Raw genomic sequence first — 25,117 nt, 5'->3', positions numbered from 1 at the left:
TGGTTAGTCCAGAGGCACCAGATGCTGTTTATAGTGATCAAAGATGGCAAAAAAGCAAGATGAGGAGACAGGTTGGACCTACAGGGGAGGTCAGATTTTCCTTTGCAGCCTTACTTGTGATTTATAAGAAGCAAGTGATGGTGTAGACTGGGAATAGACAGGTTTCCAATTCAATATTGGACAGGCGAGAACACCTGAGAGAATAGCATTAACTACGAAAAATAGAAAATAGAACAGAAACACAAATATGATTTTAAATGCCAAAGACAGTAAACCCTACAGTACAATTTCACTGTGTATCACAGTTACAAGGACAATTTAGAGAAAATTCATTGTTGAATGCAATGCAGTGCAATTGCAGAGAAAAACATTTTTAGAAATATCTCAAGAGGTAACTTAATTCTTTTCATTCTCACTGCTCGCTTCACACTTTTTGGCAGCTCTCTTCAGGTGTCAATGATAGTATTACAGCTTTTAGATCTGAGGTAGTCTCAGGGTATAAGGTGGATCACTTTCAGGATTAAAATTATTTATAAATCTTTATTTTTATCTAACTCACCTAACTCACTGGTGTAAGAGCTAAACTCCAGAGATTAGCCTGGCACAACTTTACAACCAGACCCAGTTCATGTGCACTTGAAAGTCAATTTCCAAAGTAAAAGTAATTGTACTGGAAATATGGGTGAGAGCTAATTTTCTTTCATGTTGAACCTGGATGGAAGGATGGGATGAGTTTAATATTCTGAGAGTGTGTGGATGTGTGTCTGTTTGTGATGAGCATGACAGCACCGTCCGCCCACTTTTATAGCCACTCACTGGGCAGGAGCCTAGCAACAACGCCTCCTGTGTGGGGTGTAAAAATGTAATCAGACATGGCGTCAATTACTAGTACCAGCAGAGGCTGGTCCATCAGGAGGCCCTTCACTGTACACTTGGCCCAAACTTCAAGGCTGCTGAGTGTAGGAACATGTGGTAGACTGTGTGAGAAGCCCATATGTTGTGAGACAATGGGCGAGTGAACATGTGTGCATAGATGTGTGTGTGATCTTGAATATATGGGGGTGTCCTGGTGACATCATCTGAGACAACAGGATTCAAGCAATCCCTGCTGTGCTGCCAGGACTGACCCTTTTTACTTTTATCTTCACTCTTGTATGAATGAATAAAAATACCTGAAAGAGGGTTAAACCTCTAAATCTCATCAGGGGGACAAAAATCACACACACGGCCCTGCTGACGGGGAAGAGGCATCGAACAACTGACCACAGTGAGAAGCAGTGGCAGAGGGGTGGGAGGCAGGAGGTGCGAAAAGATGAAGAGTAACAGACGGGAAAGAGGAGAAAAGCGTGGGGAGGAAGGCGAGAGAACAAAAGAGACGGCAGAGGAGAGGGAGGCGAGGGAGGCAGAGAGAAAAGGAGGTCGAGAACAGACAGCAGGGTTTGGCACGCTGGCACCTTGGCACAGGTCCAAGCATTGGACTGTGTGGGGAGAGTAACGATTGATGTCGACTGATGGCGAGGTTTTCCCACCGCGCTGCCTCTGTCACATGAAATGTTCACACGCCGACGTTCGCATCAGTGTCTCATACACACACATCCCACATTTAAACCCATTCAGTCAGTTTTTAAAGCTGTCACATGAAGCTCAAGTCGGGGAGTTGTGTGTCGACAGGACTGTCTTTGCTTCCCTCGTCTTATTTTTCTGTCTTTCCTTCCTTGCATTTTGTTCATCTGTTCTGCCAGTCTCTAACAGGTCTCTATTGATCATCCTATTTCCTCTTTATCTTTAATCAAAAGGCTGGGAAACTCTGTTGTTTAATTGATGAGTCTCTGTGAGAGGCCCACTCACTGGCTCCCACAGAACCCACTCTCATTCATAATTTATAAACTACTGCTAATTATCCAAGTACTGCTCTACACCATCCACGTCCCATATATGAAATAAGGAAGCTAAAAGAGAAAATGAGACAGCAAGGAGGAAAAATGGTTGGAATAAGAGGCAGAGTCCAGATGTGCGATTTGCAAAAAAGGATAAAAAAAACAAACCTTTTGCGTGAGAGGGAGAAAAGGATAAGACCTGTCACCTGTGGCTCCCATCCACATCCAATCTATCTCCATTTCATCACCTCTCTCATCTCCATCACATCACACACTTCCTCTCCCCCTTTTCATCTTCTTATTAAAGTGCTTCAACTTTTATGGGCTCAGGGAAAACAGAGAGGGGGAGAGGGAGGAGGTGGCACCAAAGACAGGCCCTTGGTAGTGAGAGGAAAAATGATTGATTTGAGAAGGAATAATGCATTACAGGCTTATCTATTTATTTATCCTTACATGTTTCTACGCCAAACTTCTTGTTAACTTCTGAAATGTTCAGAAAGTGTTTCAGACCCTGCTGAGGGTTCTTACATTCGAGCGAGGGAACTCCTGGCAGAGGGTGGGTAGTTTGAGCTCAGATGGATGGAGCGGCTGTCTCTAATATGGGCCCATCTGGAGGTGGATTGACCTGTCTGCCTACCTACCACAGCCTAATGCCGATTGATAAATGACCGGTGAAGTGCTGGCTGTGACTAGGAGACTGCAGGCAAGGAAACTGGGACAGCACATCATGTTCAGATACAAAACCTGAGTCACTGCTGCTGGGGATGCAACTGTAAAGAGGTGTAAGAGGGAGGGAGTTTAGTGTGTGTGTGTGTGTGTGTGTGTGTGTGTGTGTGTGTGTGTGTGTTTGTGTGTGTGTTTGTGTGTGGAAAGATTTACATAAAGAAATCTATGGCGAACTTAAAGTCTTGATTGCCTGGACCAGAGGCCTTTAAATCAATAACGTAAACAGAAACAAATACATGCACTCACGCACAGACTGAATAAACTCCAGAGCTCCACTCTATTAATTGGTCTCTTATGTCTGTTAAACCAACAGATGTGTCTATTTATCTAATTTAAGGGAATTCTAATAGTATACTTTGGCTTCCCACAAACAAATTATAGCATTTACTTGTTTTCCTCCTGCCTATTAAACTCTTTTTTTTTACAATGCAAAACTCAACTTCAACTATTTTAACAAGCCCAAAAACATTATAAATTAGACCATGAGATGCTTTAAGAATGTACACACGGCCCTCGATACCAGCCCTTCTTACTAATAACACCAGCCTTTTGTCTTAGCCCATCATACTGGCTCTTGCCTGCAGCCTTTACACCATCTCTTCTTTTAGCTCCTATGTTAGTACAGGAATGAGCTAATGTGATAGGAAGCAAGCACATTCAAAAACATTCACATATTTATACACATCCAGCTCCAATGACACAAAAGCACTGTAAATGAACACACATGAAGTGTTGGAAAGATGTGTAAAAGTCAGATGCCCCAAACTAGATGCACTTTTATATATTTTAACAGCAATTTAATTTTTTTTCCTACTCACTCTGGCTTGACTGCCAAGTGCATCCACTTTTAATTCACTGACCAGAGATTAAATTACAAACCCTGTCACACGCACGCACACGCACACGCACATACACGTACACACATGCACAAACACACACACACACACACACACACACACCTCTTCTCCCCTCTGTCATCTTGGCCCTCCTCCATCTCTTTCTTTGCCTCAGGCAGGTTAGTCCTCTCCTCCATATGACCAATCTATTCCACAGCCCCTAACCTCTATTTCTGTCTTCTTTTACTGCCAAATGTCTCTTAATGCCCCTTTTCCTCAACCAGGAGCTGTCACCCCCACCGTCATTTTCACTCTCAGCGTCTTTACCCAGAATGCAAAGTGTCTTCACTAAAAACCCTGAAGTGATGGTGACCTTGGCTTTCTGAGCTGAAATAGAAGACAGATAAAAAAATAAAAAAATAAAAATCACTGACCGCCACCCAACCCCAACATTGACCCATACAGCTGGCCCCTTCCTCTCAAATTACACTCTAATGGTTTAAATGGTGCATTCCCTGTGAGCTCCAGGGCAGACTGGGGATGGGGTGTAGGGTCCATCTGACAAAATTTATGAGTGAAGTAAAGGTCACTGGTTCTGTAAACCTTGTGCCTCAATTATGAAGCTTCACTTAGCAACAGCAAACACAGCACAACTTATGCACTGATTTAATGAAATGTAATCCAACAAATTCTTCTCTCAAAAGCATGAAGACAAGTTTCCAGAGAATGCCAAATACATCGAACAGGGAAAAATTTTCATCTGTTGCAATCTGCATCCAAACAGCAGTGGCAGATAAAATGGTTTCCCCTGTGACATGTTGCATTCCCAAGTGACTCATTTTCTGTTTGGCAGCTAAACAGAAATACAAAAATGTGCCCATCAACCTAGTGAGTGCATGAAAAACTCATTTTCTAAACTCTGCTGTAAAAACAGTGTTCTTTCTCTGTGAAATCGAAAAGAGCCAGAGTTGGAGTTTATATCCTCCTGCTCTGTTGCGTGTTTGCTATTGCAGCAGGTGGTATTGCTTCCTCATGACAGAGCCTATATGTCATAGTTATCAGGCCTATCTGCTTTCCCGCCTTGGTTAACAATAGTGAGCACTGATGCCAATCTTTAACCTGACTGACTCCCATTCAGGTTGATCTTAATGTCACACAAGCAGTGAACCACAGAAAAAATGAGTTATAACAATATTTCATTCAGGTCTGGTTGAGTGATATCAAACAAGTAAATGTTTTTTCTGTTTTTCGTTTTCTTCTTTCGGGCTCCATGACTTTGTGGAGCTTATTTGACAACCAGAGGTCCACAAACCGCTAAGAAAGACACGTGAGTGGCATCATTCTTATCAGAATCTTGGCAAGAAAGTGTATTTCTTAAAATGTCAAAATATTCCTGAAGAAATCCTTTTCACAATTGGAAAAACACAGCACACAGTTTGCCAATGCACTGCTTTTACTTTAGAAAGTTAAAGCAATGTCATTTTTATTGCATTCAGTGTGGTGACACAGCATTTTTGTCTCAGAGAGCAGTCCAAGGTTGAACAGTCCTGAAACTCTGACTAGTCCCTGCTTTTTCAGTCTCTTCCCTTTGGGGAATTGAGTCTTCTCAGACAACACAGGCAGAGAATACAGTGATATGATAGACTCCACTTGATACATGGCAGCCAATATTTGTTTTGTCTTGAGAGACAAGCACTGTGGGTCAGAAAATACAGGAAAAGATGAGAAAGGAATACACATACAGAGTCCTCTCCCATCTCTTGTCACTAGTTGTTTTGTATCTAAACTGTTTTATTCATAGAAATCCTATCTGGAACACTTCTGTTAAACTGTTTTGATTTCAGCCAAGTCGACTTTTGGACTGCTGTCTGTCTGTAAAAGAGTATCACTCATGATAAGTGAGTAAGAGGCACGCTGCAAATACAAAGACACATGTAGTTAGTTCCTACTTGCACAGACCAGCAGATGTTCTAGAGCTATGACAAACTAACTCCAAGGCAGCTCATATTTCTGTGTGATGCTGAGCTGCATTAGCCTGCAGGTCAGAAACACCTCTATGACAGGCTGCATCGCCTGAGCAAACATTGCTAACACAGTATGCCGTCTTCAAACAGATGCCAGTCTCCCTAGAGACAGCTCCGCCAGTGTCCAATCCCCACCCACACACCCACAGTTTTTCTTGGAGCCCCAGCACACATTTACACACTTGCACTCACACAAAGACATGCACCACTCTGAGCCCCAACCGCTGGTCTCAAATCAAATCTAAATATAGGAGCTGAGGTACAGCTATAGGTAGTTGTCAGATGGGGCCCCATTATCAGCCTGTGACTGTGAAGCTCTTGTGTTCTTCCATAATGACCAGCCACTGCACCTGTCTCTCCGCCTGGCCTCCTCTACACATGGCCACTCAGGTCAGACTAAATATAGCTGTGCTCCCCCTCTCTCTCTTCCTCTCACTCTATTACCCCACGATGCACTGCTGTGCACAACCCACCCCCAGCCCCTCCTTCAAACCTCTCATTTGGAGCAGACTAGGTACAGTGGCCAGGCCTGCGAACTGAGTTACACTATTGCTCTCAAATCTCATCCACGTTTATAGAAAGATGATGAAATTATAGTGGGCAGGAGTAACAATCAGGGATCTATTGGCACCAGAAAGTTGACCATCAAACATTAGCCTTCATTAGCCTCCAACCGATTATAGAGCCTAGGTCTATGCTTGAATGAGTCTTTGTGCAGCTACAGAACAGTCTTTAATTGAGAGAATTATGTCAAGTGTTGGATCTACAGTTTGTGGGACTAAGTAACATAAATATGTGACTACAATCTGTTTTTATAGACATATATTTATTGAGGAGTTCTGCACCACCAAGAAATTATTTATATTTGCTCTCCATTTACCTCTTTGCTTTCTATTACAGTAGATATATCTAATCATTGCTTACCACAAGAAAATCCTGTTTACTGTAAACTCCAGTGTCTTTTTGCAGCAGAACATAAAACTTTTGCTGAACATTTGGTTTTAGTTTGAGCAGAAGTGCTTCTCTGAAACACTAATTTCTGAGATGTGTAATGTAAGAGATATTTGATTCGCTCAGCTTTTAAAGGATGAACACTAAAACTGGTTTTGCTCATGGTGGTTGTTTCTCTTGTTCGTACTAGCCATTAAGAGATTCCTTCCTAATGATCTTTCAGTGGAATGATGGAGGACAAAATTCACAATGCGTTCCAAAGTTAATATAATGATTTGATTAACTCAGACTGCTAGAGCCTCAAATTAGTTTCAGATAAACTTTGTAATACATTTCTGCACTGAACAAGGAAGCTTATCTCCTTCTGTACGTTGTTAGGGATGGAAATTCAATTTAACATCCAGCGTTACCATGACAAATGACTAGATCAGCAAACAGTTTCTGTGCACTATGTGCTATAAGTTGTTGTGTTTTTTTATTTATTATTATTTAACCATTGGATGATTGTCTTCAGCCTTAATTATGTACACTCTATATGTATAAATCCCATAAATACAGCATAAGTAGAAATACATGTATGTGTGTAAGTCTTTGCATCTATTTATTATCTACACCCCGACACTAACGAGAGACACTTCAATGGATGTGTATAGGCTATGTACTGTGTCTTATATATTTATTTTATGACACTAAAAATGCATACAGTAACTGAATGTGTGATTATGACTACCTATTAGTTGGCTTTAAGTTAGTTTCATGGTTTATTGCTTTGATTAAAATGTGTTTTTATGAATATGTTACAATGGTTCAGAGAGCTCTAACAATGTGGATTAAAGAAGAAGAGATCATCTTTGTACAGTGTTTCTATCCTCAGTCCCAAAAGTGACATATCAATTTGACGAAGGAACATTTCCTTAATGTGGCTTTGCAGGCCTTTGAGAGTTTGTTAGGCGCCTGTGCTTTATAATTAATTCCCAAGAGCAAAGTGAGAATATTACCGACAGTCTCTTTACGATATGTCTCCTCTCGTCTATCCTGCCAGTGACACAATGTCCAATACAGCAGGCAGTAGAAACAACTGCAGTACCAGCAGCCGAAAGGAGAATGACTTTCAGTGGTAATAAAAGATGAGATGGAGTGATTAGGGAAATGCCACTGAATGGCTCTGAGGCATTCCAGCTCATCTTTCTCCTAACAAATGCCAGCCAGGGTTACCTCTGACAATGGACAATGTATCACCTGCTCAACCTGCAGGAGCGAACACAAACACTTATCTCTACTGAAAGAGCAAATGCAATCACATAAATTGAAAACTGCAATAATGTTTTGGCTGGCAGAAGCATTACTGTCCTACATCTTCATCTCCAAATCTCAGCACTGCAAGACTGTGTGTATCAGAAATGGGCCAAAACATTCTGGAGATAAAATTGACTACACCACAGTGCACTCCATGGCCTTCTCTCCCCCGTCTCTGTTACCCTGGAAACTGTTGTCCGTGTAGAGGAAAGAGCAATTCTATTATAGCGTCTGAGCCAGCCAGCAAATAGAACTATAAAACATGACTTAACAGTTGCAGAGACCAAGAGGAAGCACAGATGAAGAAGGCCCAGAATATGCATAGAGGAGAAAGAGAGGAAAAAGGGACACGGGGGGAAATGAGAGCAAAAGATGGACATAGATTAAAAGGAGAAGGGCACAGCAGGGTTGGCAGAGATAAAAGGAGGTTCAAAAGCTGAGGGAAAAGGCAGAAATATGGAGACTAGCAGAGAGTAGAAGATTACTTCCAATCATCTGACCACGAATCACAAATAGAGGTACAAAGAAATGTAAGACGACCAAAGAACTTGCTTAATAACAATATTAGAGGAGAGTGCTAATGGACACTTGGCACAGTTATGGTAATGACTGCTATTGAAGTACGTCTGATTACACACAGAAAATATGAGAGGATAGAGTGTGGAGAACAGAGCCAGGAGCAGTAAGCTGGTTAAGAAGATTGCCTGATCTAGCTTTGCTTCCCTACATCTATTCACATACTCTCAAAGCCTCATCTTTGCCATCCATCTCTCAACCACCACCACTCCTCCCCAGCACATAATGGACCTACTGAGCCACTCCATTTGTCTTCCATCACATGCCCAAAGCCAAATCCTTTCCTTTATGCTTTCCTTTTTTTGTTTTTCTGCCCCTAACACCCCCACACCATCTCCATTAAGGGTAAGTTATCACACTTGTGGCAAGAGGCAATGCTTGTACTCAGAGTGTGTGTATGTGTGTGTACAGTATGGGTGTGCGCATGGAGACAGACAGTCAGAGAAGGTCAGTGTGGAGCCTGTGGGGGGAGACAGGAGAGAAACGACTGGGAGAGATCAAATACTAATCGATACTGAACACACACCCTCACACGGGGGCCTTACACTTAACTCAGCCTATGTCCCTTTCACACTCGTCAGAGGGTTGGTGTTAGAGTGTGTCTTTGTGTGTGTGTGTGTGTGTGTGTGTGTGTATCATGTTTCTCTTTTTTAGCCAATAGTGAGGGAATGGTCCTCTCCAATGTGACATCGCCTTTGAATGACTTGTTCATGTGTGTGACCCCTAGATGCCTGGGAATCGTTGCAGGGTGGATTATGTTACCAGTCGGCTTAGGCCCAGCTTACTTTGTTCAAAGGTAAAGTACACAGGACAGTAAAGCACTGCAGCCCAGGGCTATACTATCTGACAGGGGTCAAATTACTCTTCCAAATACATTTCAGCTCTTTTGTGCCATCAGATGAAATTGCACAAAGGAAATACAAGTAATTCACTTCTATGACTTTAAACACTCCCACCTGTGTGGATCTTCAAACCTGTTCGGGAATCGGTTTGTTTAAGGTATTCTCCATAGAAATATGATTCCAACTTGTCTTTTTTATTGTCAGTGAACAAAGAGTGGTGGTTTGGTTACTGAAGAAAAAATCTGAAGACAAGAGAAAAGGTTGCTGGTTGTCATAGTAATGCAACACCCTTTTAGGCATAAGTTTGCCCATTGCACAGGTGTCAGAAATAGTTAGTGTCAGAACAAGCGATAGAGCTCAAAGTGAATCTGTTACATCTCAGCTCTTATCACAGCCTGATTCAAAGTGCAGACAACCATGGGTTTAACCAGAATAGGGAGCTGAATTAGTGGGGGCGTGTTGTTGAAGGTACTGGTGAGATAGACAACCGAGTCCTGCTTGAGAGGCAGAAAAAGATACCAAAACACTACACAGCAGTTCATAATACCCACAGACAGAGAATGGTTGTGACATGGCCTCATTGTTACATACTTAGTTGCCTACTTGTTGTTTATAGGATTAAACGCTACAGAACAGATTAGGGCCTAATCACTCCTTACCAAAAATGAATATCTTCCATGTGTGCTCCTGCTATTGCATTATGTAAAATGAAAACTTGGAGACACTCGTGGAAATTACAATATTGTTGATGCTGAGACCACGTCAGTGAAACTGACGTCAGTACTAACTGGCAGCAGACACTTTGCAGATGATTTGCACATGCAACACTCTAGAGGAATGAAGGATACGCAAGGTAGCCATGATATGTGCACAAATGCAGTAAAAAGATGTATATCTGTAGATTTAGGGTAAGTCAACTGTCTCGGCTTTTTCATTAGGGCAACACTGTCAAATATAATGGTGCTAAGTAAATTCATGACACACCTTGAAACAAAATACCTCTCCTTAGCCAAAATACACATCTGTGGTGATTCCAAACTCTCACTAGAGTTTTAAAACATTTGGCATCCACTGGTATAGAGGCCAAATAAAAATAGAAGACAGTTATTACTGGTTAAGAACAGATTTAGAAAGTCATTTTTTAGATTAAAAAAAAAATAGCCACCAGGCAAAAAAATATGCTTTGGAAATGTATAAAGCATGTTGTTGCTTGCTTTAAAAATATCCCAAAGGGTAATCTTCTATTTTGTCTGTCCTCTAAAAATGAACACAGTTGTAATGCTGCAAGAAGTGTTCCATAACCAAATTCTGCTCCCAAATGCAATAGCAGCTGTTTGTACAATGCTTTGTTCATGTGCCGCCAGTTCACTGGAGTAGAGTCCTGATCGTCTGTTTGTGAGAGAATGGAAAAGCCCTCTGCCAAAGTTTGACAGAGCATGGAAATTTCAGAGAAAAACCAAAAAACACAAGTTAGACTGAAGGATGGACAGAGAAAGGAAGGCGGAGCGAGTAAATGTGAAAAGGCTGTATGAAGGGGAGACAGGACAATAGGAGACATCAACAACAACAACTAAAAAAAAAAAAAAAAAACTGCAAGAGGAGGTAGAATAGGCTTAATCTGTGAGAGGGTGAAATTAAATTGTGGTATATCAGCACCTTCACCACTCCACAGGGTCCTCCCTGGAGATTATATTCTCTATCCTCTTTCCATTACTTTACCTTTTAATTCAGGGCACTGTGTGTGTGTGTGTGTGTGTGTGTGTGTGTGTGAGGGTGTGTGTGTGTGTGTGTGTGTGTGTGTGTGTGTGTGTGTGTGTGCGCGCGTGCTCTCATAGTAATGAACATCTATCTGTTTCTCAGCTCCCAATCTACCTGTTACTGGCTGATATATTCCTTCAATCTCTAGTATCTGGTCTGTGCTGCCGGCTCACCCCACCCATCCTGATGGCAAACCCTACCTTACACTGCACTTTGTCATATTAACTACCTCACCTGTCAGTTCACCTGCTGCTGCCTGTCTCTTATCTGCTAAACCAGGTCACCTTCTCTAACTACAGCTACTATTTCTGCTTCTTCTGGCACCTGTGAGTGCCAAAGTTTGAATAAACCCATTCTTTGGCAGATGCATTTAATCAATAAGGGCCGATCAAACAATAACATATAACTGTACTGGTTGTTTTTCTGTTGTCAAACTTTATCCCTGCTGACCGCTGTGCACTCCCCATTGACTGTGAGCAAATGAAATCTCAGCAAATCAATGGCTGTGTATTAAAGAGACTCTACAGGCTAAACCTTTGTGAGCCATCTCCCGTTTCTCCATCTGGAGAGTAAAAAATATAATTGCTAAAAGTCAGACATCGAAACTTCTTAGCCAGCCCACAGTCAGTTGGCAATTAATATTGAAATAATAATAAACATTTAACAATATTTGGGTGTTTGAGTGGGCTTTCAAATGCTCTTGTGATTTTCATGATTAATATTTATCATTTCAGTAAAATTAATTTAATCAGTCTTGATTCATTTTGTACGAGAGTAATGAAATTTGAATATTTAGTTTAAACAAAAATTTAAACAATCTACATTTTAAAAGATGGAAGTTGGGAGTACACTATAATTAATGTGTTAATGTAGGACTACTATATTTAGAATTATAAAGCAGAACACATTCACCACCTGTGAAGAGCAAAAATATTTAATATGAAGTTGAAATCAACCTGCATTAGATATCTGCACCAAATCGATTCAAAAAGAAAACAGAAGAAACCATGACAAGGGAAATACTCTACTGTTTGGGCAGAGCTGAATTTGAGACTGATTGTTTAAAAATGTCTTCAGTCACATGTTTAATCACACATAAATGTACTATATGCATAAACAGAAAACACACTGAAGAGCAACATACAGTATTTATGCAAATTGTCTGGGCCTCGCACAAACCTGAAAAGTTGCAAGGACAGAAAATGAACAAACAGACAATTTTTGCTGTAACAATATTTTTGAAATAGTTCATCTTTTGGCAGGTGAGTAGAAACGTAAAAACTCCTTTCCTCACCTAACCCACTTACTCTTCCTGCTGCTCTAGTCATATCTAATATTCAATTTTTATCTTTTTTCCAGGGTTTTACCTGTTGGTCTGTCCATATGTCTGTCCACCTCCATCCACCAAGGAGAAATAAGAAAAATAGAGGTATTTGCTGTTCCCCAGTACAGTCGCCTAATGAGGTCTAAACAACAGTCCCACAGCATTCAGAAGCACAGTGGGAAGATGAGGCAGAGAAAAGATGAGGTAGAGAGAGGTACATAGAGTGTGAGAGTGAGAGACCCGAGAGCAAAGGACACCATCCAAGCCTATAATCCCCTGCTATCCCACTTGAATCCTGACAGTGCTAACCTGTTTTTATTGCAGTGAATGGGAAGAATACCAATGGAAACGCACCTATGTGTAGAGAGTACTTAACGGCACCGCTGCCAGTTTGCTCTGGGTGGCTGCTCTCCCTTTGCCTGCACTAATGTCTCTAAATTATTCTGCCTGCTAATCTCCAAATAAATGTGTGAGATTCAATGAATAATTTACTTGCAAAACCAGTTAGCCTGTGCTAACTACACAATGCAACACAATGCAACCACAATAACTGGAGACCAAAGTCATGTTGAACTACACTGCAGAAATTGCCAGAATATTTAAAATTACAGTTCAGCATTAAACATTAATTTCCCTCCTCTCTTCATATTTACACTAAGTCATTTCATGTCTGTAATAGGAGGTGTGAGATATCTTCAAGTTTGTCAACATCCGACCCGTCATTTTTTCATTCAAACATTAGAGAAATATACTCCAGCCCAGTGTAATCCTGACAAATGGCATTTTCTGTTCAGTTTTTTAAACCCTTTCTCACGTTGAGTGTGTATACACGCACAAACAAAAGGTTGAGAGAGGAGAGAGCTACACACTTACAGTTGAGGACGACAGTAAATATATTCTATACTTACAAACCTCCCAAGGCTAGCTGAAACTGAGGAGAGATAAATTAAATCAAATCAATAGGCAAATTAGGACTTCACTAAATAATGTTACTGCCTTTTAAACTGCCAAGAGAATTGTGATTAAAGCATGTAACTCAGTGCCAGTTAGCAAGGCCTCACTCTTTAATGTGATTATTCAACTCAAATTCTAAAACAAATGATGTTTAATCTAATTAAACAAGTTGCATTTAAATATAAGTCCAGAGTTTTCGCCAAAACAACACGCGGCTTTGGGAGAACATTCTGGAAAGCACAGTAACAAATAATACGGATATTACTGCAATTTACAGCCTATTTGATTTGAGTCCGGGCAGGTTGCAAAATCTTATGTTTTTAGAGAAGTCAAATCCTCTTTGTTTATTACCCAAGATTCCACCTGCCTTCCAGCCATCCCTCACACTCGAAGCCTGCCTCTGAGCACGTCAACGGGATGCATCATTTTTTCGGCTGCGCCAAGTCAAGCCAGTGTGTGACAACTCATGTTTACTCCACTCACAATCACTGCATGAAGGAGACAGAGTGTGGAGGTGACGTGTGGAGATGGAGCGGGGTAGCATAAATGGTGACAAAGACAGACAGAAAAGAAGATGAGGAGGAAAGAAAAGAAAGGTGCTGGGTGTGTCATTGCTTGGCTAGACTGTGATTAGGTGCATATCTGAGAGGACGTGGTGTGGCTGTAAAGAGAGAGGGCGAGCAAGGCAGAGATAGACAGAGAGTGGAAGAGAGGGATTTCTAACCATCATCTTGGAGATCAAAGGCCTGTCTGCTTATTCCGCCTGCAGCCCTCCTCTTCAGTATGGAAGAAGTGTATAGGATAGTGGGAGGGGAGAGGGTCTGCATAAAGAAGCTGACTGGAAGAAACTTTTTCACTTTGCTCTTTCCTCTGTATCCTATAGCTGTCTCCCTCATTAACAACAACCTTCCAGCAGCATGCACACAAACAAAACACACCAACAAACACACACCCTGTGCATGTATACACACACACAGCGGGAGGGCTATGAGCGAATTAGAGAGTTAATGAAGCAGGGGTCACCCGCTCTCACCCCAACAGCTGGGAGGAATCAGTGATGTGACCTTGATCCGTACCCCTCATACAGACCACTTTGACCAGTCATCTCTGCCATCACCTCCACTATTCCCTTTGCTTTATTCTCTCCTCCCACTTGTTCTCTTTCTCTTATTCACATGCACACACACAAAGATGACACACACCCCCTTAACAGGAAAGAGGGATTAAAGTAAAAAAAAAAAAAAAAAAATCACGGCTATTCTCCCTAATCTTCATTGCTGAGCTCAGTGGAGTTGAGGATTGCAGCGTCAAAAAAGTACTTAGCTCAAGCTTCTCTATGAAAAGTTCCTCTTCTCGAATTGCTCAAAACCACTGCCTGAAACCACTCACATATTTTTAGCATTCATCTCAGAGGCAGTCCAAATCCAAACAACTACTTGTGCCAAAACACCACCAGCAGACCACGGACAATGTGCAACAGCATTAAGGTATTTCAAATGAGCTCTGGGAGCAGAGCAGAGCAAGAGTGAGAAACAGAAAGTGAAAAGGAGACAGGAAGGAGCGACAGAACTGAAGGATGAAGACAGATCCAAATTAATTCAAGGTACAGAGTCGTGGCAGGATCAAAATCAATCATGACAGCTCTTTATCAAGTCAGAGAAAAGACATTATCGGTTATTGTACTTCTCCCGTAACCAAGACAAGCCTGTGATAAGCCAAAGTGAAACAGTGTATGCTGAGAAATATTGTGAGTTCTCCACATACCCACAAATGGTTACTCAATTTAAATGATAATATTAAAGTTAGGTTGGTGATATGTGGAATTTTATGACAGACTAAGTAGTTACCAGCTGCCAAATTGGGCCAATAACACGCTGAAAGTTTGACCTGTTTGGAAATGTAGTGAAATGCAGACAGAGAGAGGAGCTGACTGACAGCAACCAAAAAAGAATGAAAGTCAATGTGATGCTGTGTCAAGTCAAGCTTCCCTGGCTGCCATATATCTCCTGGTTGACATGACATGAAGGAAATGGAGGCTCTGCTGTGCAAACATGACCTTTGACCCCTGTTTATCCAATATTCCATCAGTATGACAGCTAGGCAGCGCACACCCCTCGAACCTGCGACACTAACAGGAGAGTTTCCATTAGGCCTTCTCAAGTTGGAGCTGTGGTGGGTCACGGTAGATGGAGAAGGGAGAGATTGAGGTCTTCTGTGTCTTACAGCGTGACAAACGGCTAAATAAAATGCTCCTGAAGGCTGCGAGACGAAGAGCCATCTGCTGGGGCCAATTCCTCAGAGATGACTGAATGCTCATGTGCTTGCAAATTTTCAGTCAGGGTTTTTTTTCTGGAAGTGGATAGGAAGTGGAAAAGCTTAGCCTTAGTCCTAAAATTTCAGTCACAACCTTACTGGAAAAATATGGTGCTACAGAGGAAGGCCAGGAAAAGGTGAGGCATCCTGTAAACCTGGTAATATTGTCTGCTCCCTATTGCACCTGAGGCTGATTCAGTTTCCTTAATCAGAAGCTACTCTGCCCTTAGGGTTTGATACTAACTTAGTGCTAGAGAAGGAGAAATAGAAGAACAAGGAGGGAGATTAAGTTAACAGGACAAACGGGAGACTTATGCATTGTAGTTCTCTGTGGCCAAACAAAACACATGTTAGAGAAGTTTGTTGAACAACCGTTCCCTGTCTTTTGGCACTTCTCTAAAGATCCTCTGGTATTTCTTTGGCATTAGCTCTGATCCTTGTACAAAGGCCAAATAGCACAATCCCATCCTAAAACCCACGGAGCAGAATCTGACCCGATCAGTTTCTGACCTCATCAGCATCTGACCTGATCAGCATGAACTATGTGATCTCACTTTATTATATTGGTGAAATTACCACAGGCAGCTATATTTCACAGATAGTGGCAGCAGTAGTATATTTTGAGGTAGCTCTACTAGCTGTATTGTTTAGATGCAGTTTTCCAAGAAGCACACACTGTCTACACAAAAAACAATTTTATCTGCTGCATCAAGTTTTTGAGCAGTAGCTTCAAAGCTAAAGAAAAAAAAGTTTAGTTTCTCTCTCTCCTGCCTTCTGGCATCAAAACAGCTCACATGAATTCAGACTAGCTCAACATAAATGCAGAGTAGAGCAGCATAAATGTGGCGGGGGCTGCTGGGAGGTACTGCAGAAGGCAGTTGCCATGATAAGTGAGCAGATTTGGGCCCAAGGTGCCGCATGATAGGTCGATAAGGACAGCTGAGGCCTGTAGGAAAGGACCCTGTTTAGCATTAAAGGCTACTGTAATTTAAAGACATGTGCGTTGGTGCTGCATTCACCAAACCTGTTTTCAGAGTCAGGGCTTCCTAATTGTCGGAGTTAGACGTGTTGAAAATGCCTGATCATGTGCCAATTTAATTACTATAACTTAATCAGAAAGAGTCTACATAACTGCCTACATAAAATTCTATTAAAGTTCTTGGTTAGACTATAAACACACAGCAACAGATCTATTGTTGCTGTTTTTCCTCGATAATGGCTGCCTTTCAGGAACTGCCTGGGTGGCTAATGGAACCAGGCCGCGTAAGTTGTTATTGAGCCATGAGTAAGCCAAAAGAGAAGCGGAAATTTGGATATTATAAACATCCCAAACTTGACTTGTCTCATAGCTATGAAGGGGTGTTTATGCCATCATCTCACCTGAGCAGTGTTTTAGAAAGAAAGGGGCCATATCTAAAAGCACTCACACCCTGTCAAACTCCCTGCCATTGGAGTGTTTTCATTTTCACTGTAAATTGCACTGGGACTTAAGTGCCATGGTGTATGTGTGTGTATGTGATTTGTGCCTGCTGAGTAGAAAGGAGTCCTATAGTGAAGCACCCTCTACCAGCCTCTCTCATGTCCCACTGGGGGGGCAAGATACCATCAGCAGATGCTCCAATGTGTTTGTAAGGGGACATGGAGTTAAATGAGATCGGAGGAGTCAAATAGTCAAACAGCATCTTTCTGTTCTTTCTTTTTCACCTCACTGGGTAGTGATAATTCACAGAGGGCTCACTGCGGTAAGCAGATATATGCCTTTTTGGAGGTGTGTGTGTGTATGTGAGAAAAAAAAGGCATGGCACCTTTTAAATGTGTTTTTTAGAGCAGGTCTCTGAAGTGAGTCAGCCCATGGTGACAGAGGAGAAGTGAAAAGACTCGGATCTGTTGGATGCCGAGTATATCTCATTATCAGTTGACACTGTGTACAGTAGATTTCTTTACAGAGGTGGGGCGGGCAGCAATCTGTCTACACACCACTTGGCGTGCCAAGACACTACTTCTCTAGCAGAATGAAAATCAAGCCATTCAAATGCCAAGACCCTGAGGACTCTCTTTGTCCTCTGTTTTATGCTACTTTAATGTACAACTGGAAGCGAGAAAAGCCAAGGACAGAAAAGAAGACAACTTTGTGTGAGGAGAAACCTGGGTGTAGTTGCCTGCAGGAGGTGGTGGCAGTGTTTCTGTGCACATTTGTATTTGTGATTTAATCTCCTTTTTTGCTTCAATGTTGCCTTCATCATGAAAGCAAGAATAATGTTGCCTTGGTTTTTTTTTTTCAAGCCTGCTGAAGCCCAGGATAAACAGTTTTAGTGCCAAACTGCATCACTGACATTTAGAAGCAGAGACGTGACAGAACAAAAATAGTACAGATGGAAGGAAAAGACGGCAACAGTAAAAATCATCAAAGGACCCATGTATAGCGGAGTTTCAGTGTGCCTGATCTGAATATCATTTTATTTCTCGTCTCACTCATCAGATGATTAACACCAAGGCCTCGCAGTCTTCAATATCAAGAGAATGACACCTCCCTCTTTACAGGAGATCCTTTTGCTGCACCGATGCACTCAGATGACGGATGGCACGCCCATGCTCTCACCCTTGTTATATCATTACTTAATCCACTCTGCAGCAATTACCTCAAAGGAGAACAAAAGCTGGTGCCAGGCAGCTATTACTGACATGGCAGCTCAATGAAGAACACAGCCTGCTTTTCTAGAAGGACAATTTGCAGAGCAGCCGCAACAAAGAGCAGTCTAATGAAGGGAAATGTTTAGATTGGCAGACCACAGTCACGCAGGCGGGAGCTGAACACCTCAGTGTGAAACGAGAGGCAAAGAGAGGGGCGATTTTGGAACAAGGAAACATTGTGGGTCAGAGTGGCAAAGACACACTGAATGTGGAGGACTGAAAGGGCAGGATGGGGAGGATAAAGGGGGAGAATAATATAAAATGATTAATAACAGGAGAGAGCATGCAGAGCAAAGTCAAAGCACGGCAATAAGGGCACAAGGTAGCCATTTGAAAGGGCCACTGTGACAGCAATGGATGCAGTTTCATAATGAGAACAGACAGGGCAAATGGGAGGGCAAAGCTAAAATGTCAGGGCAGAGGGTGCAGGCAATATACAGGGCCAGGATGACAAACTGTGTACAGCCAATGAAGGGATGAGGGGCCATAGGATGTGTGCACACGCTGCAGGTTGACTCAGCATCCACATAGCACTCATTCCACAAACACTGGCACTGGCATATTCTGTCTCCCATAACCACAGGATGCTGTTTGGAAAACATTCAACAATGTACTGCTCAGAAAAGAAAGGAGGAGACAGAGACAGATAAATCACAGCAGGTATGAATCTATTGGCATATCAAGCTCCTAATTTCTTGCCGCTTTGGAACAAAGACCTGAATTTGAAGAAATTACTATGAAAAATTAAGATAGTAATTAGGATAGAAAGATGCTTAAACATTGAGACAAAGTGCATTCTTTAAAACAATTATAAGCTTCCTTCCTTCCTCAAGTGAAAATGAGGTCCCCAGACTGACAGCGAGAACAAATGAAGTGGTGGGGAAGCAGTCGGGGTTCGCTTGGGAACAGTGCGGATGTTAATCATTTCCACCACTGGTTTACAAGAACCCGGCATGCCCTGTCTGCCAGTGCTCCCATACCGTTTATTTACACGTACTCATCAGCATTCTTCTTCAGCTGCATAAAGACACACACACAAACACGTGCACAACAACAGACACACAGGTACGTTTCTCAGTGGATGTGCATTCTGCAAGTCTCAATGCACAGCATGAAGAGAAACGCCAATGAATGACAGACAATACAGCTAGTGTATCAAACACTGAGGGGACATAAAGTAAAGTGATTTATAATAAGGCAGAGTTGTTATCCTTCCACAAAATAAAACAGAGAAAACTTCAAATGATACTGAAATTGATACCTTCCCTCCATCACAATTAGCTGATAAGATTTCCAGTCTTTGTTGCTGAGAGAAAAGCAAACAGCCTGAAACTACCTGTGAGATTTTTTCTCTCCAGAGTTTCTCTCAAGAGAGGAGGGGGGGCTCATTCTTGTTTATCTGCCTGGAGAATCATTTTGAGTCTTTTTGGTTAATTAACTAAGTGGCGTCTCTGGGCCCTGCTTGCTTATCACTTGGTACCCAGCTCCATCAAGCCACCCAAGTGTCTCGAGCACTCTAACTTCAGGGAGACCGCCCCTGGTCTCAGGATGATAATTGCAAAAACAACAGGGGGGAGAGAACATGCACATGCCGAGACAATTACAAACATGCGATGGGGGAACAATGTTTCCCCTTAGCTCTTGTTTTCTTCACCCCTCAATCCCCCATGTATTGCTGTCTTCCCAATTCTTTAGTGGTTTATTCTAATTTAATGGAGGTTTGTTTCCAAAACCTTTCTCCTTGTCTGCTTCTTTGTCTTCGTTCCCCTCTTCTCTGCTGTAATCTTGTGACCTCTGCATTCTGCTACTCAAAGCTCCACAACACCCCGGGCTTGGCCATGGAGAGCAGCACCAACCTTTCTCCAAACTCCAGCAATCTTTCTCATTTGTTCTAGCTTCTCCTTCTCCACCTCATGCTGTTCTCTGTGCTGCTCCAAATTCTTCAATTTGTGCTGCTGGGCCTTGGCAAGAGGCAACCACAGTTTTCCTCCAACCAAACTTCGATTGGCCCACTTCAAGTTCTCTGTCTAGGGTCATTTATTTCTTTCCCTTCTTGGCATGTAACCCATTGCATTCCTCCAAAGACACTTATACAGCAATGGAAATCATTTTGGAAGTGACCCAGGCTCTTCTCCTTTCTGTGCTCCAGCTGACTCCCACAGAGAGAATAGAGAGGACAAGGAGGAGGAAAGGAGAGAAGAAACTTCTGGTAGTATGGTCTTTGGAAAGACTCCAGGTCAACTGGAGAGTGTGATACAAAAGCAAAGAAAAAACACATACATACATATATATATATATGTATATATATACACACACACACACACACACACACACACACACACACACACACACACACACACACACACACACACACACACACACACACACACACACACACACACACACACACACACACACAGCGCACACACAGAGACAAACACTGTGCTTTGTTTCTTCTGCAAGCAGCACTCTGCTCAGCTTGGTACAAAAGTCCCTGTAGAGAGACACATAGCTTCTCCAGCTGAGCTGGTCTTCTTCCAGTTGAACTCACATGCTATAGTAAGTGAAGGCCATTACACCACATTCATTGCCACTGACCTTAAACTAGGATACTGATGGCCTTCACCTGCTTCGCTTACTCTATTGACACAACCCAGATAATCTTCTCTGATAGCCAGAGGCTTCAAATACGTCAATGGTGAGAAGACAAAGAGCAGTAATACAATGACATAAGAGAAAGGGCTTCGGCCAATGTGTGCAAGCTGGGCTGACACTAACCCACACCAAATGGCCCAATATGACAATTCATTCAACAAGGCCATTAATTTCAACATATAATTTATGTGTACTCTCCTGAAAAGCTTTGCAAGCTATTGTGTCCTGTATTGTTTGACTGTCTACCAAGATTTTTAGTCAAAGATCAGTTTAGTTGAATCTGATCACCAAAAACACCACAATCCACTTCCAACCACATCCAAAACACATCAAATGGTTTTCTGACAAGCACAGGGGGTGGAAGTTCTGACAGCATCAGTTTCACTGGAGAGTATTATGCTCTCTGATTTTTACCAGGAAGTGAAACATCTTATGCAGAAAAGTAGAAAATATCAGGGTGAGGATAACAAAATTAATATCATGAATGTTTGCAGTCCAATGTAGTCCTTAGCATGCCAGTGTAGGATGTGTAAGACTTCAGATTGCACACATTATGTACATTTTCTAGCTTGGTGTTGAAGAGAAGTTACACAAGAAAAACTACCTTCATCATATTCGATTGCAACCATAAATTTGAGATCTGTCACTTTGTCAAATATGGGGCCTGGGGCTTCATAGTGGTCAAGAGTGGTCTGGTAATATCTAGGTCTCTCTCACAGAGACAATATTATTGCTGAGTTAAACCACCAGTCTGCATTTCACACACTGGTACACACCATTATATTATAGGGGGATCGTGTCCTATTTGCTCCATTCTCCTGGAATAATAGATTTTTTTAGCTTGATATTGTGGCTACTTTCAGAGAACCAATTAAAGGCATGATTAAACTATTGATACTACTATTACTACCTTAATGTTTAATGCACTGTTAATTTCTTTGTCTTTCTTTTACATTTTAGGGTCTGGTGATCTCTAGTTTTTCAATTGTTAACTTACTTCTTACTCCTAAATGTGTCCCTGCACTATAAATACAGACTTGAGAGGAATTAAGCAGATGGGATCTCTGTTCTATATTAAGCCTACAGTACATTTGTGGGAGGCTGCTGTGGTCTATATTAAAGAACTTGCTGATTAAAAATACAGGCCCAAAACAATTCACATATTGCTATTCTGAGGGAAGCTAACAAAAGCTGAAAATAAACACACTATTTATGTTCTGTTCCAGTTGTAATACAACACATAATGGCTATAGATGAGCCAGTGTGATGACTCTGGGGGTTTCTGTTTTCCTTTCCTCTGAAGTTTGTCTGCACTGCAGACAGGCCCAGCACGACATCTAATTATCACAAAAATGCCTTATATGTTAAGTGTTATTACTTTTTTCACCCATTCAGGGACACCACTTAGTTCACCGGGAAGACCAAGACAGTAATTTTCTTGTTTATATATAAAAATATGTTATATTCTGCATTACATCAAATAAATACAGCAAGAAACAATATATACTAGAAAATCTGCTACCAAAACAGCAGTGATTTTTCTACAAAATGTGTTGCAAGATGAAAAACCTTTTTTGTCTCTGTCTCTGCTTTCAGCTGCAAGTCAACTAAAAGTCAAGGAAGGTTAATTAAGCATGTGATCAAAACCATCAACAACCTTAAGTTCACCTAACTTCGGCAAAAATCTCTCTTCCAACACTGCACAGAAATACACACCGACATGACATGTCAGCAGCGCTCGCACAACTTCACACACTAAATCACCATGTAAATAAGATGGAAATCCATTTCTGACACAGAATGAGATGTGAAAGGCCTGTTTGCAGCCGTCAAGATGATCTAAGACACAAATGACTCAACACGAGTGGGCATTCGGATTTTTCACACTTGTGTGCCAGCAAACACTTTGGCTTGTTGGCTCACAACTATGGCTCACTCTTTCCAAGCCTATAATCAGTCACATTAATGAGAATGGTAATGTGATGCAGAAGAATTAGTCCAGGTCCTCAGGGTTGAGTCTCAGGAGGCCCTGGAAGAGAAACTAGCTGCCTTGGCCATAGACTCGCTGAGCCTTAAAAAATAAGCAACCCTGCTTTGAGCTTTCCTGAGCAAAGCTGCCGAGACGCCTGACAACAATAACAAAATGTCCTAATGTATACACAGACTAAATAAGAATATTTTGCTTCTGAATCCACTTTGATGAAATCGGTATTACTCTCCTGTTAGTAAAGCTGATGCAATTTGGCAAGGGGGGATTGTAAAAGAGCTGTGGGACACAGCTACACACACACACACACACACACACACACACACAGTATGTTTCCATGTGCTAGGAGTTGTGTTTGTGAACAAAAAATCCAGGCTATTTCTATAACTACCCTCCCCTGTGTGTTGGTGTCCCCTGGCACTTAGATGAAGGAGAACTAGTTCACCAAAATATGGCAACAGCTCAGGGAGGGTATTGTGCTTTAAGATTTATCGCTACATCCACTTACACAGACTCTCCTATGCTTTGAGCCTAACCAAATATCAGCTCTTCAGTAAAAACATCAGAGGTTGTTAGATGAGCTAATTTCACAGCCGACTGTGTGTATGCAAGTGCTTGTGCTAAATCTTGCATGCATGGGTGTGTGTTGTTTCTTTATCTTGTTGGTTTGTGCCTCAGTCTCTTTGCTCAATCACTCTTGCTGTCTCTCTCTCCAGGCTCTTCATTAGTTCGTACATGGATACTAATGAGTGATACCTAAAACTTGCCAGAGGCTCAGCTTTACCTCTCCACTCAGCCCAGAGTGGCCCGCGGTGAGCATCACCTTTTAGCTTCTGTTTTTGGGCTGGCTCACTGCCTGGTGTAGCCGATGGTGCTAAGGTGCACTAATGAGCCACTGAACCGGCATTGCTTTGTGTGTGTGTTTTGTGTATGTGAAGACTGACAAGTCATCCAGCTGCCGCTCCACACTCCCCTCCTCCTGTATCCACTATCCAGGAATCTATTCATTTCAATCAGGTGAGTGTCCCAGCAAGAATCGTTGATTGCTGGCAGACAAACACACACACACGCACACCCACATGCACATTTTCGCTCATTTCCCTATCTGTTCAGTTTCACACTTTTACATTTGTGATTTTGCTTCTGCTTGTTAGCCTCAAGAGAGAGAAACTAATTTCAGGAGTGAAAAGGGATTATCAGATGCAAACGAAATCTCCCCACCTCCAGACAAAGATATTGATGTAGACTTTTCACAGGAACAAAAAGTGTCTCAAAGACTGCTTCAGTCTAGATGGCAACTCTCAAGGAAGAAACAAGTCAACTGCTACACTGGCAATTACTCCTTATCAGCACAAGGGAACCAACCTGACAATGGAAAAGAAATGCTGAGCTGACGGCTCATAAAACACGAGCTGAAGTGACTATGGAGAGCATAATCAGTTTCCCTGCTTTGCTTTTTGTGAATTTTCTGAAGTGACAAATATATAAATAAGAAGGGAGCTAGCTATGGTGGGTCTAGCGAGGCAGCCATTAGGTGTGTGTGCACATGTCACATAAAGGGTGTGAAGCATGCTAGCTGTTACAGCCAAGGAGTTTTATATTAATGAAGGCTCCTCACAACAACTTGTTTCTTCCGTGAACTGACTCAGACCAGCCAAACAAATAATCCGTCACATTTTCACTGGCTTCGCTATATTGATGTCAGACCAGCTTGGGGACATTGTCATACTAACCTAGCCCCATACCCTGACACACAAAACCCTGCCTGCTTGACTACTAAACAAACTGAGGAAACCACAGAGACACACACACACAAGACGAAGAGACGGAAACGAAGGCTTCGTTGTGGAGCCAGCTGGTTAAAGTCTGCAAGGCTGTAAATTAACCATCTGATTAAGATTTGAAAAGCAGCAAAGGAAATGAACATAATGCAACCAATTAACAGAAGAGACAGGAATAAATACTGAGCTTCCAGCAGTAGCTGCCTTAAAAATAGTTCCAGAGAGCGATGATCTGACTGTCATGCATTCACCACTTTGGTATCATTTAACCTGTACAGTTAGAATCCATACTGCTGCATATATAGACTTTTTGCCTTTAATAACAGTGCAGGGTCAAACAGAGATGACACACAGTGAGAAAGGTAGACACAGAGACAGACAAGAGTAATTGGTCCAAATGTCTTTGGAGTCTTATCGTATGAAAGGGGAGAGAAATCTGAACATGGAGCAAACCGTGGAGCCCCTGAATTTTCTCTCCATTACAGCATGAGCCTGGAGCTTTCCTCCTATTACAGCCTAAGCCCTG

General features: G+C 42.0%; 1 protein-coding gene across 1 annotated transcript in view; it reads right to left on the bottom strand.

The window, feature by feature from the left end:
• Positions 1–25,117, bottom strand: part of sema6bb (sema domain, transmembrane domain (TM), and cytoplasmic domain, (semaphorin) 6Bb) — a 114,102-nt gene that overhangs the window by 77,842 nt on the left and 11,143 nt on the right. The gene's annotated exons all lie outside the window — the stretch shown is intronic.

The sequence above is a fragment of the Mastacembelus armatus genome, chromosome 4 (genome assembly GCF_900324485.2).
Source record: "Mastacembelus armatus chromosome 4, fMasArm1.2, whole genome shotgun sequence".
Classification (NCBI taxonomy): Eukaryota; Metazoa; Chordata; class Actinopteri; order Synbranchiformes; family Mastacembelidae; genus Mastacembelus; species Mastacembelus armatus.
This window is presented reverse-complemented; position numbering and strand designations above follow the sequence as displayed.